Genomic DNA, 12,516 nt, shown 5'->3' on the forward strand with positions numbered 1-12,516 from the left:
GGTTACGCAGCATGGCCAGCAGGGTGCGGTTGAAGCGTTCCACTGACCGTTCCCCTGGGGGTGGTATGGGGTGGTGCGAGAACCTTGGATGCCACAGTATTTTTGGAGCTCTGCAAATAACTTATTCTTAAACTCTCTACCCTGATCATGGTGTAATTTAGTGGGGAAGCCGAATTTGAGGACAGTCACCAAATATCTTCTCAGCTGCAGTTCGAGCACTGTTATTTGTACACGCATACGCCGGAGCGAATCGTGTAAAATGGTCCATGACCACAAGAATGTACTCATATCCTCCTTTACACTTCTCTAGGTGCATGAAGTCAATTGAGACCAGCTCAAAGGGGTATGTTGTCACAATACTGGTAAGTGGTGCTCTTACTGCTTTCTGTGGTCTTTTCCGTTTCACACAGCTACACACCTTGTTGATGTGATGTTCAACGTCTCTCTGCATGTGAGGCCAGAAAAAGCGCTCACGGATCAGATGGAGTGTCCGTTCAACGCCCAAGTGTCCCATCTCTTCATGCAGCTAACGCGGCGCTAGCAAAACCATTGTTTTCCTATGGTACGGCGCGCCTTTTGTGCGCCGTGCTTCGCGTTTTTCTAGAGTTTATTTTTTTAGGCGTGCATAGAAGTTAAAATATTCTCAACTTTTCAGCGCAACTCGGCCCAGGCAGCCAAGCAAGAGGCGGGCTTTACTACTTTACCACTTCCTTCCTGTTTTGATGCCGGTAAATGTGGTAGGAACAGTCATAGACATATACAAAGCAAAAAAAGTCAAACAAACAACTTTTATGTACAAATATGACCATCATATGGTCCGGTCTGCCATTTTTTCCCCCCAGCAACCCGATTTGATTTCACACGCAGCCCCGCTCCACAGGCGCACCAGACTGTTTTGCCAGACACGCTTTGCCAAAGTGTTTTTGAAGTGGCTGCGCCTGTAGCGACGCGTCTCTGTGTGATCGATGAGACACGTTTCTAAAAACGCGATGCTAGCAAAATCATTGGGCCTCATTCTCGAACATTTTCTGAAGTTTCTTCTGAAATGTTTCTTACGGACTTCGGAAAAACAACGTAAGAAAAAGGCCTCCGGCGGATTCATGAACGCTTAAAAATGTGTTCCTACGCAGCAAAAGTGTTCTGAGCTGTGCTCCCCCGGAAGAGTTCTCTTAAATTGAAAGCGCGTTCTCGTGCACCTGAATTTGCATACATACACGCCCTGACAGCTCCTTATAAGGGCACGCAACCGTAATGACGCGTGCAGTTGGAATCGACCGAATCTATACAAAAGCAACTCGTAAGCGAGTCATGTCAAAGCGGAAAGCGAGCACCGGTCGAGTAAACGCAGATCTAACTTCACCGGTGCAGAGGTGTAGGATGTAGATGTGTCCATTCTATTCCACAATGGCTATATCAACGCGATTGAGTTAAGTGCTTATTTATTTATTCACTTACATTTGCAGTGTTCGTGTAGTCCTTTTATTTATTTTAGGACATCACGATGCGTCGTAGAAACATGACTATAAATGTGAAACGTAATTGTTAATGATACAAATATTCTCGTATTTATTATTATTACAATTATTTGAATCCGAGGATGTATGTAGAGTTGATGTGACCGCAATCACCAACGATTTCTCACAAATTCAGCCCTTTACCCTTCTAACACGGAGAAGCCAGGTGGGGCTTTTTGTGTTTTTTGAGGAATCGCATTTGAGAAAACTCTGGCCGATTTACAACTGCTATTTCGCATTCTGAAAGTCTTCTGAAGTTCAGAACAAATCCCAGATGAGAAAACTTTCATGAATGCCAAATGTTTTCCTAAATCCACCGGAAGTGGAGTTCAGAAGAAATTCCTTCTTAAATTCTTCTCAACTGCGTTCGAGAATGAGGCCCATTGTTTTCCTATGGTACGGCGCGCATTTCGTGGAACATTTTTATGTGCCGTGTGTAGCGTTTTTCTAGCTGATTTTAGGCGCACATAAAAGTAACAATATTTTTTACTTTTCAGCGCAAGGCGCAGAGTTGCACAGCTCATCAATGTCACATTCAGCCCAGACAGCCAATCAGATCAAGCAAGAGGCAGGCTTTACTACTTTACCACTTCCTTCCTGTTTTGATGCTGGTAGATGCGGTATGAACGGCGGCAAATACAAATGAAAATGGCGATGGCAAATACAGATGAAACCTTCATTTTAGCAGTATTCAACTACGAGGAAGACAAGAAATATTCAAACACCAATAGGCGAAGACATGCGTGGAGTTGTGTGAGCAGCCAGGTGGATCTTTCTGGTGAGTAAAATGTCGTTTATAAATGCCTTTTGAAATAGGTTTGCTAACTTTTGTGTGTTTGTGTGAAGTGGAAGAATGCAAGAAGAAATGGAAGTATTTCAGGGATAAGTATATTAGGAGAGAGCCAAATAAAGTGGAGCGCAGGGTTGCAGAAAGACTAGGTGTAAATACATGGGAATCATGTCATTCATGGAACCCCAGGTACAAGAGAGGGACACTTCTTCCAACATGGACAACGAGTACGAGACAGAAGTAGGGATTTGTTGGACTTTATCATTTATCAATTCACACATCTATTAACTGCAGTTTAATTTTATTTATTAAACAAACTGTTTTTTGTCTTGCTATGTAACTTTTTTAACAGAAAGTTCTTGATCTCATTCCTATGAATGACCTTGAGCTGACACAATTACCCCAGGTAACTGACCCCATAGTAAAGAGACTTAAAACATAAATGGAAGGGTGGGGAGTTGTATTCATAAAACTTTACACCATGGTCAATTTTAAATGTGTTTACTTGCATGCAATGAGCTAATTTAACTGATTACAAGTTTTTGCACAATATATATCAAACAGGAGCTGTCCCTTAAAAGCATGGGGACTGAAATACTAGAAGACAGGCCGGGACCCCCGACCCTGAACCAGCCTTTCTTCACCTTTCAAGCAGTCCAAGAGGACACCGCAGAGTCAATCCCCACACACACACACACCACACCCAAGAGACCCCATCCCTACTCACGAAAGGCCTCAACCTCCACTGGTGTGAATAAAAGGATGGCTGCACCGTTAACCGAATACCAACAGAGCATCCTTGGTGCCTTAAATAAGCCTACCAATGAGGATGAACACTTCCTCATGAGCCTCTTGTCTGCATTCCAGAGGCTGGACAATATTCTAAAGTCTAAGGTCTAAAATCCACATGGGCTTTCAAAAACTTCAGCATGAAGCAGAATTTGGTGGCTTATAAGCCTTGGACTTCATTCAAACACACACACACACACACACACACACACACACACACAATGTAATGAATGTAAGTGAATGTAATTAAAGTAAATAAAATAATTTCAAAGATGCATTTAGATAGTATGTTTTTTTTATTTATTTTCAATAGTCATTTTTAAATGATGCCGTCTTGCCAATGGAAAGCAACAGCTTGAGAGGAGAAATAAGTTGTGGAGGATGCAGGTAGCATTCACCACTCTCTCTACAACCTGTGGAGACACCCACAGAACTCTCCGGTACAGATGCCAAAGGTGTATTCCACCATCCTCCTGGCCCGGGACAGCCGGTAGTTGAACACCCTCCTCTCTCTTGTGTTGTTCTGTCCTGGGTAGGGTCTCATCAGCTCCCTGCGCAGAGGAAACGCCTCATCTGCCACAAACACATGGATCTGGATCTTGGATCTGATCCTCAGCACCATGGGGAGGGACATCTGCGGGGAGCTGAAGGGGTCTGGGAATACAAGGCCTTCCCAAAGGCAGACGCAGCCAGGGTCCCTCCATCGCTGCTGTTCCCATAAGCCCCGACATCAATCACACCGAAGTGGTAGTGCGCATCCACCATAGCCAACAGCACAACAGAAAAGTGCCCCGTGTAATTGTGAAAGAGGGATCCTGTGCTGGCTGGGACTTGGATTTGCGCATGCTTACCATCGATTGCGCCGAGGCAATTTGGGAAGTTCCAGAGTCGATGGAAGTCTTCTGCAACCTCCTTCCATTCTCTCACAGTTGGTACTGGCATGTATTCAGCAGACAGTCCCAGATGGCTGTGACATGGTCAATTATATTAGCCATGAGCACGGTGTTACCCTCGGTGTTCAAATGAACTCCATGTATTCGGCAGACAGTCCCAGATGGCTGTGACCACTGAATATACAATGCCAGCCAAGCCTACACGATAACTGACGCCAGGCTTCTGAATGAGTCTCCAGAGGCAAGATATCTGCAATTCACAAAACAATGCATATTTATACTTACTGAATGCATACGTTTTTGTAGCTTAGTGTTTCCTACAGATTTGATGTTGATAGTGTAGTGGCCCGCTAAAACGCTGAAGTCTGGTTCGAATTAACGACATCGGGCAATAGGGAATAGGGCCCAGGTGTCCGCTGACCAAACCTGTAAGACTGTAAAACTACAAAACTCAAGCAAGGCACAGAGTAGCAAGTAAAACACAATTAAAAGAGCAGCAAAGCACGTCTAACCCCATGTGACTGGTGACAGAAGCAAGGCACGTCTAACTTCAAGGTGCTGGCATTGACTAGGGAACGCCAGCAGCAGGGCACAACTTCACCTTATCTAACCTAAGACATTAATGTAAGACACAACTAACCATGTGTCTGTGGACCAAACCTGTATTAATTTACAGGTGACTCTTGGTTGCACTGTCTTGAGAGACATACCCGGGCTAAAGGGGTTCCGGACCTCTCTCTGCCCTGCAAGGTCGAGTGGCTTGGTCGCAGGGGTTTAGCGTGGGACCAACTACTGCCTTTGCTGGAGACAGAGAAGCAGCGAAGGAATGTGCCACATATTCTGATCATCCAAAGCGGAGGGAACGATCTGGGGTACCGAGGGTAACACCGTGCTCATGGCTAATATAATTGACCATGTCAAATTAGTCCTCTGAGCCACACAGCAGCCCTTTTAAGGGCCATCCCAATGACTAAATAAACAGCCTGCATTGCGGGCTGTGTGTGTGTGCATGCGTGCGTGTCTGTGAGAGCTACTTTCTCTCCGTTGGAGATCTGGAATGGAGTTGCGATTGATGAAAAACTCATGCAATGTATTTTTAATGGTGGATGCAGAAATAAAGCCATTGTGTGGAATCCCTGGTCTGACTGTATATCACCCAACACCTGCACAACTGAGGGTCGTCAGTCTGTGAGAGTGCTAGTGTTCTGGCTCCGCCAGCGAATGTTCGATTGTTAAGAAGGACTTTTAGTTTGAAAACGAGAAATAACAAAGACCATTAAATCATAATTCGGCAGTTAGAAAATGAATATGAAAAGTTTGCTTATGTATTTATTAACGACTCTCTTGCAGACCTGCCAGTCTTGAAGAAAGTTTTTGAGTACCAGGGGAGTTTCAGTTTGGCAGGGGCTTTGCATACCGTCAATTCCCCACTCACCGCCATATCATCCAGTTATTCAACATAATAAATCAGCGGCGAAGAAAACAATACAATCATATTTTCTTGACAAGAATTCCATAAATGAAGAGAGATCTTTACATGTTGCATCATTTAGCACTTCTAAAGAATATATATACATATAAAGCTCCTATTAAAGTATCTATCTATCTACTTCCAGTGGCACTTGCTCTTGACTGCTTTGCCTCATAGCTTGGCGACTTGGCCTTTTTGAGCAGAGCATCACTGAAGCCTTCCATGTGACACAGTCCCCTTTGCCGCCATGCTCACCTTTCTTGTCACCAAAGCGCTTATCATGTCAGTGCTCAGGGTTGCTCTGTATTGGGTCTTGTTTTTGGTAACGAGACTGAAAATCGTCATCTGACGTCATGATTATTTTATACCTGCAAGGCTGGTCGGTTGACTGGCTGCAATAGTAGGAATTATTTGCTATGTTAGCAGTATGTAGTCAAACACCTTTGCAATGGTCACTTTGCCCCAACAGAGCGATTCAAAGTTAGAACAGTCTCCGTGGCGTTGGAGTTAACGTTACTGCAGCTAAATGAGCCTACTCCATCAGTTATTCACACCGTAGCCGTCTCGTAACCAGGCTAATCACATCGTATGCTAGCTACTACGGCTAACTTTTTATACAAATTTATCTGAAGGATATACCCCTTGATATCGTTAAGTTACCAAACACATGTTTTAACGTTTCATATGCTAACATTACGGTCACATTTATGTGCTTGATTATTACTCCCCCACTTCCCATTGTACCTCAGCAATGCATTACGCCTTGGTGGATAATAAAGTAGCAGTGTAGTAGGCCTATCAGTGGATGTTGAGTGAGTGAGAGTACTATTGCGGGTCGGGGAGGGTTACAGAACCACAGGCACAAGGTCGTAGCATCTTGTCCAATCTGAGGGATGTAGTTTAAATAAATGTACGGTATAGGTTTGTATTGATTGTTTTTTTTTTGCGTAGTTTCAGCTGGCATTTCGTACCTGCGTATTTTGACTAAGAATTGCGTGGTTGGTACACAAAATGCGTGCAGGTTGGCAGGTCTGCTCTTGTATGCTCTTTGAAGGCATTTTCTGTAAGTATAGAGCTATTAGTTAAATGTTCATAATTAGTAACAGTTCGATCTATGAGACTCAGACAAAACGACGTCAAACTAAACAACACAATCGCATACCATGAAGGAAACGATTCAAACGAAAAATATGTTGTGTACTATCATAGACCTTCTGCTACTTTCTGCTAAGTTTGACTAGCTAGCGAAGTTAGGTTAGCGACAAGTGGAGGCATTCATTCAGCAAAGTTTGTTTGTAGTATCCATGGCAACCGGAGGACTAAACATGGGTTTACTTTACACGAGTGAACTAGCTTGCAGAAAACAACTATATCGTATTATATCAAAAGTACGTTTTCTTGCTGTACCAGTTAACAGAAACACCACAGCGGTATTCACTGTAAAAGCTGCTACTTTAGCTAATTCAGAAAGCTAGTCAACAGCTCCCTCATCTAGCTCTGACAACTTATTTTCTGACAAAGTTCTGTCTGAGAATGACGCCATTTTGTTTGAGGATGACAGAGGTTTTTCTGAGACTGAAGACGTTTCGCCTGACACAATTACAGCAGTTACATTTCTGCACTTCTTTTGATTTTTTATTTCAATTTGTTATATTTCTTATGTAAAGTAGTATTTATTGTTACACCAGGTTCTATTGCTCGTAGCTTGACTATTCTCTCCCTTGTACGTCGCTTTGGACAAAAGCGTCTGCTAAATGACTAAATGTAAAATGTAAATGTAATGAAACTTGAGTCTGAGATCTAAGGATGTCCTAAAATGAACACCGTACTTGCGGAAAAGCAATTGCATGGGGAGATATCAACCTCTGTTTCACAGCATTTGCGAGAATGAACCGTGTTGAATTGTCATTCATAAAGTTTAGGCGCACAACCATAGTGTTTTATTTTCCCTCAGGTAACGTCAGGCACTGCCCACAACCATTTGACAGCGGGCTAACCAAAAACCGTACAGTACATAGCTAGGTAATTAGCTTGTGTAAGATACTGTTATTTAAGCTAACCAATTAACACATTTGTACAAAAACCAATCGGTTGTGTGTGTGTGTGTGTGTGTATGTGAGAGTGCTAGCTTGAGATAACCAAACACCATATAGCTAGCTAGCTGGGTGGGTAGTTATCTCACGTAAGATACTGTAATTTAAGCTAACCAATTACCTAATTTTCACCAAAAATCATCGATTGTGTGTGTCTGTGTGCATGTGTAACCTACATCCTTTATCAATCACTCATTGTAACATACAACCTTTATCAATCACTCACTCAATCACACATTATTTACATTTATGTTTATTTACTGCTAGCGATTACACTGACACAAGTGTAATTCAATTGCTATTAATGTTAAACTTGAACTTCAACAACGTGACACAACATTAAAAGTCAGGCAATCGACATGGTTCCTCATGGATAAAAGAAAGGTCCTGGTAATTTTCTGTTCAGGTCAGATGACAAGTTTTAACCAACCAGAGACCAGAGTAAAGTACTCACGTCCGGTTTTAATACCAATCCCAGCGGAAATACATATCCTTAACCGGCATGGTCCGTTCAAGCAACAGATGTCAAAGGATCCCAGTTTTCATCATAATCGTGAGGACAGAGTAGCGCTCAATTCTATTTCACATCACTTGTTGCCGCTTCTCATTCAGGACACACACACACACTCGCTTTTCAGCAGATAGTTTAGATATTTTTTTACATTTACATCTTGATTTGATATTAATTTTTGTATGTTTTATTTCAGGTGATTTACACTGAATTGAAATGCATCATAATGGCGCTCATGTCACCCTTGGCGAAAATTCTATTTCACATCACTTGTTGCAACTTCTTAGTTAGGACACACACACACACTCACTTTTCATTACATAGTTTTGATATTATTTTTACATTTACATCTTAATTTGATATTATTTTGTATTTTAATTTCAGGATGTTTTATTTTAGCGTTTTATTCCTTTCTGGCAATTGGAAATTTTGAGATATAATGGATTTCCAAAGTTTTAAAGAGCAGCTGATTGAACTCCACGCTGAAAACAAGGAGATGAAAAATATGATGCAGCAGCTCCTTAGGGAACGCCAGAAGTGGAATCGAGACAACAGGACCCAGACCTGCACCTCGGCATGTGTGAGTTCCCTGGAAAATCTAGTGGTAGTTGTACACATTTTTGGAAAAACTATAAGGAATTATTAGACTGATGGAATAGAAGAATAATAAAAATAATTGTTATAACAATGCACTTGGCCCCTATTAACTGACCCTTTTTCAATGTCAAAGTTGAAAGGGTAAAGGGTCAAAGTTCAAGTAAGGCTTGATGATGGACTTGCTGCGGCAGGTTTATGGTTACAACCAATGTTCCCTCTAAGTCCAGTCGAAGTGGCCGCGCAATACATTTTTCAGACCGCACAAAGATTTTTTTTTTCAGGGGTTAAAAATCTGAGCATCAAAGGCGATGTAGGCTAGGTAATAAAGTAGTGCTCATGTCACCCTTGGCGAAAATTCTATTTCACATCACTTGTTGCCGCACACACACACACTCGCTTTTCATTAGATAGTTTAGATATTTTTTACATTTACATCTTAATTTGATATTATTTTGTATTTTAAGTTCAGGACGTTTTATTTGGTTGCTAGGTTACGGGGACGCTGGCGAGTTTAACGCCGCTCTGTCTGGCATAGTTTTTGTTTGATTTTTTACAATAATCTTAATTTAATATAAATGTTTGTTCTTCTATTGTATTTATCAGTGTAGTTAAGTTTAATCGCTGTACTTAGCCATTGTTTGCTTTGTTTGTTTTTCTCTGTTTAAATACTTTTTAAGGCTTTTGTTAGTTCGGCTACCTAACATCATTCCAGCGACTTGTTTATACTTGAATTTTGAATCGAGGAGAGGACGTTGGCGTTGTTTAAAATCTTTATAAAGGCTTTTCTTTAGTCTCGTTCCCTATTATCTTGACTGAGACCTGTTCATACTCGATTTTTCGAACGAGGAGGGGACGCTGGTGATTTTTTGTACCGTTTCTCCTTCTGACGGGTCTACCTGCTGATACCAGCTGGGCCAGCTGTCGGCAACGTCAATGACACTTCCTAGGTAATGTTAAGGGCTCTACTGCAGTTTAATCTGACCCATATTTACATCTGTTGATCTGTTGTATCTCTTCTGCTGGTTTTTTCACCCGTTGCTACCGAGGGACATCATCTGGACAGCCTCCCTGCCGTCCCATTCGTGCTGGTTAACGACGCTGGGTTACCGGGTGTAAACGGCGCTGGCATGGCGCTGGGATACTCCACTTCGGAACTGCTGAATCTCAACCAACCCACTATTCCTGGTTGCATAGACATAATCAGAAACCTTGGACTTCTACGTCGCCCTCGATATATACACAGAGGCTGCCGTCAAACTCATCGTAGAAACTACAGACCTTCTGGTACCTTGCATCTTACACCTGTCAATGTTCAGCCTCAGCTATCAGATGCTACTCTACGGGACTGTCTCCAAACAACAGACTGGGGAGTTTTTCGGGATGCCGCTGACATCAATGATTACACTGAGGTTGTAAGTGAGAGAGCAACCCAGAACAATCTATTGGCTGTCTCGCTACATCCAAATGACTCTTTTGCTGACAAACGAATAACCCACCCTGATCCTTTGCCTGCTCCACAACAATGCCCAAATGTATTACACAAGACTACTTTATCTTTTAGGCCAACCGGTGTTGACAATGTAATATCCAATGCTGCGGCTGGATGTCCGTCTGTCGGTGCCGATTGCTCCAATGTTGTGAATGTGTCTGATTCGCTATTTCAGTTTAAGGCTCGTAAAGGTCTGGGTGTTGTACACATAAATGCCAGGAGCGTGCTCCAAAAAATGGACTTTTTAAAAATTTGGATTACCAACTCTGATCCTGACGTGGCTGTCATATCGGAATCTTGGTTAAATCCTAATATCAAGGACTCAGATATTGCAATTGTTGGTTATAATGTTTTTAGAACTGATAGAGCTAAACGTGGGGGTGGTGTTGCCATGTTTGTGAAAAACAACTTAAACTGTTCTGTACGCATCTCCACTTCCCTCCCGGGCCAATTTGAGCTGTTAGCCGTAAATATTAATCTGGGTGACTATCCTATCGTCATTGTGGGTGTTTACCGACCTCCCTCTGCTGTCCCAGAAGCATTACAGAGTCTTTCTGAAAAATTTTCTTCTGTGTCTAGCTGCGAAACTGTCATATTAGGCGATTTTAACCTAGATTGGTTCTCACCTGTAGCCAATGAATTTCAAGACCTGTGCTTAGAGTCAAATCTTACCCAATTGGTTACTGAATCCACCCGCCCAAATATGAAAATCCCAAGTAACTCATCTCTGTTAGATCTCATTCTTACTAATAGGCCACAGCACTACCTGCACACCTGTGTGTTTCCCTTGGATTTTAGTGATCACTGTCCAGTGGGCTGCATCAGGGATGGACGGAGAAAGGGTGCTGCCCCTTTAATTGTTTATAAAAGGTCCCTCAAAAATCTTGACGATCAGGCATTTTTATTTGACTTGCTATCCAGCAATCCTACCTCTATAGAGCTTATTCCGGACGTAGGTGTTGCCTTGAGTCATTTCCTGTCGGTTTTTCATGCTGTCACTGACAAACATGCACCTTTTAAGAAATGTAGGATAAAAAATCGTTTTAATCCCTGGTTTACTCATGATATAAGTGAGGCCACTACTAATAGAAATAAGGCCTGGGCATTAGCAAGATCCACTGGCTCTGCTGCAGTTTGGCAATCTTTTAGACACCTTCGTAACAAATGCACACATCTGGTAAAAATGGCCAAATCCAAATACTTTGTGAATCATTTGTCTGCTTGTGGTAGTAATCCAACAAAATTCTGGAAAACAGTTAAGTCTCTTAAAGGGGTTTCCCCACCTACACTACCCCAGCAGATCATGCTGGAAGATAAAGCAATTAATGATCCTAAGGAAGTTTGTAATGCTTTCAATAATCATTTTATCCAATGCGGCACTTTGTTTGACCTTTCTAATTTCCCTGATGTACCGGATGGAGTGCTAGATAACTTCACTGTTGATGCCAGGTCACTGGGAACTGACCCAACCACATCCTTCTCTTTTAGACCAATACAACAGCATGAAGTCCTCTCTGCTCTTCGTAATTCTAAATGTATGAAGAGCTCAGTGGGTGCAGACCAGTTAGACCCACGTCTCTTGAAGCTTGCTGCCCCCATTATAGCCAGACCCCTGACCCACATTTTTAATCTATCACTTTTTTCTGGCTACATTCCTAGCATCTGGAAATCTGCATTAGTGGTGCCCCTTCATAAAGGGGGAGACCCAAATGATATGAACAATTATAGGCCGATCTCCAAGCTCCCATGCCTAGCCAAAATGTTGGAATCCTTTGTAAATGAGCAAATTAGCTCTTTTCTATCTTTAAACTCAATTTTATGCCCCTTTCAATCAGGTTTCAGAGCTGGCCACAGTACCATTACTGCAACAACCCTTGTGGTAAATGACATAGCCTCTGCTGTAGACAAGAAACAATGTTGTGCCGCTTTATTTATTGACCTGTCGAAAGCTTTTGATACAGTAAACCATGAGATACTTTTTGGCAAACTGAACTCCCTGGGATTTGATAATGTCTCCCTCAGATGGTTCAAAAACTACTTCACGGGTAGAACACAATGTATAGATGTTGCAGGCCTTACATCTGAGGCCCTAGTAATTAATTCTGGTGTCCCTCAGGGCTTTATTTTAGGCCCGGTATTGTTCTCACTTTACATTAATAATATCTGTGACCATCTAGAACATTGCAAAGTCCATTTTTATGCCGATGATACAATTTTGTATGCCTCAGCGCCCTCTATAGATCAAGCAGTTTCAAACCTTCAACATGCTTTTGATTGTGTACAGGATTCCCTAAAGTCCCTCAAATTGATGCTGAATGAGTCTAAGACTAAATTCATGATTCAATTTTGACAGTTCTTGACTATGGTGA

This window comes from Clupea harengus, chromosome 24 (genome assembly GCF_900700415.2).
Source record: "Clupea harengus chromosome 24, Ch_v2.0.2, whole genome shotgun sequence".
NCBI lineage: Eukaryota > Metazoa > Chordata > Actinopteri > Clupeiformes > Clupeidae > Clupea > Clupea harengus.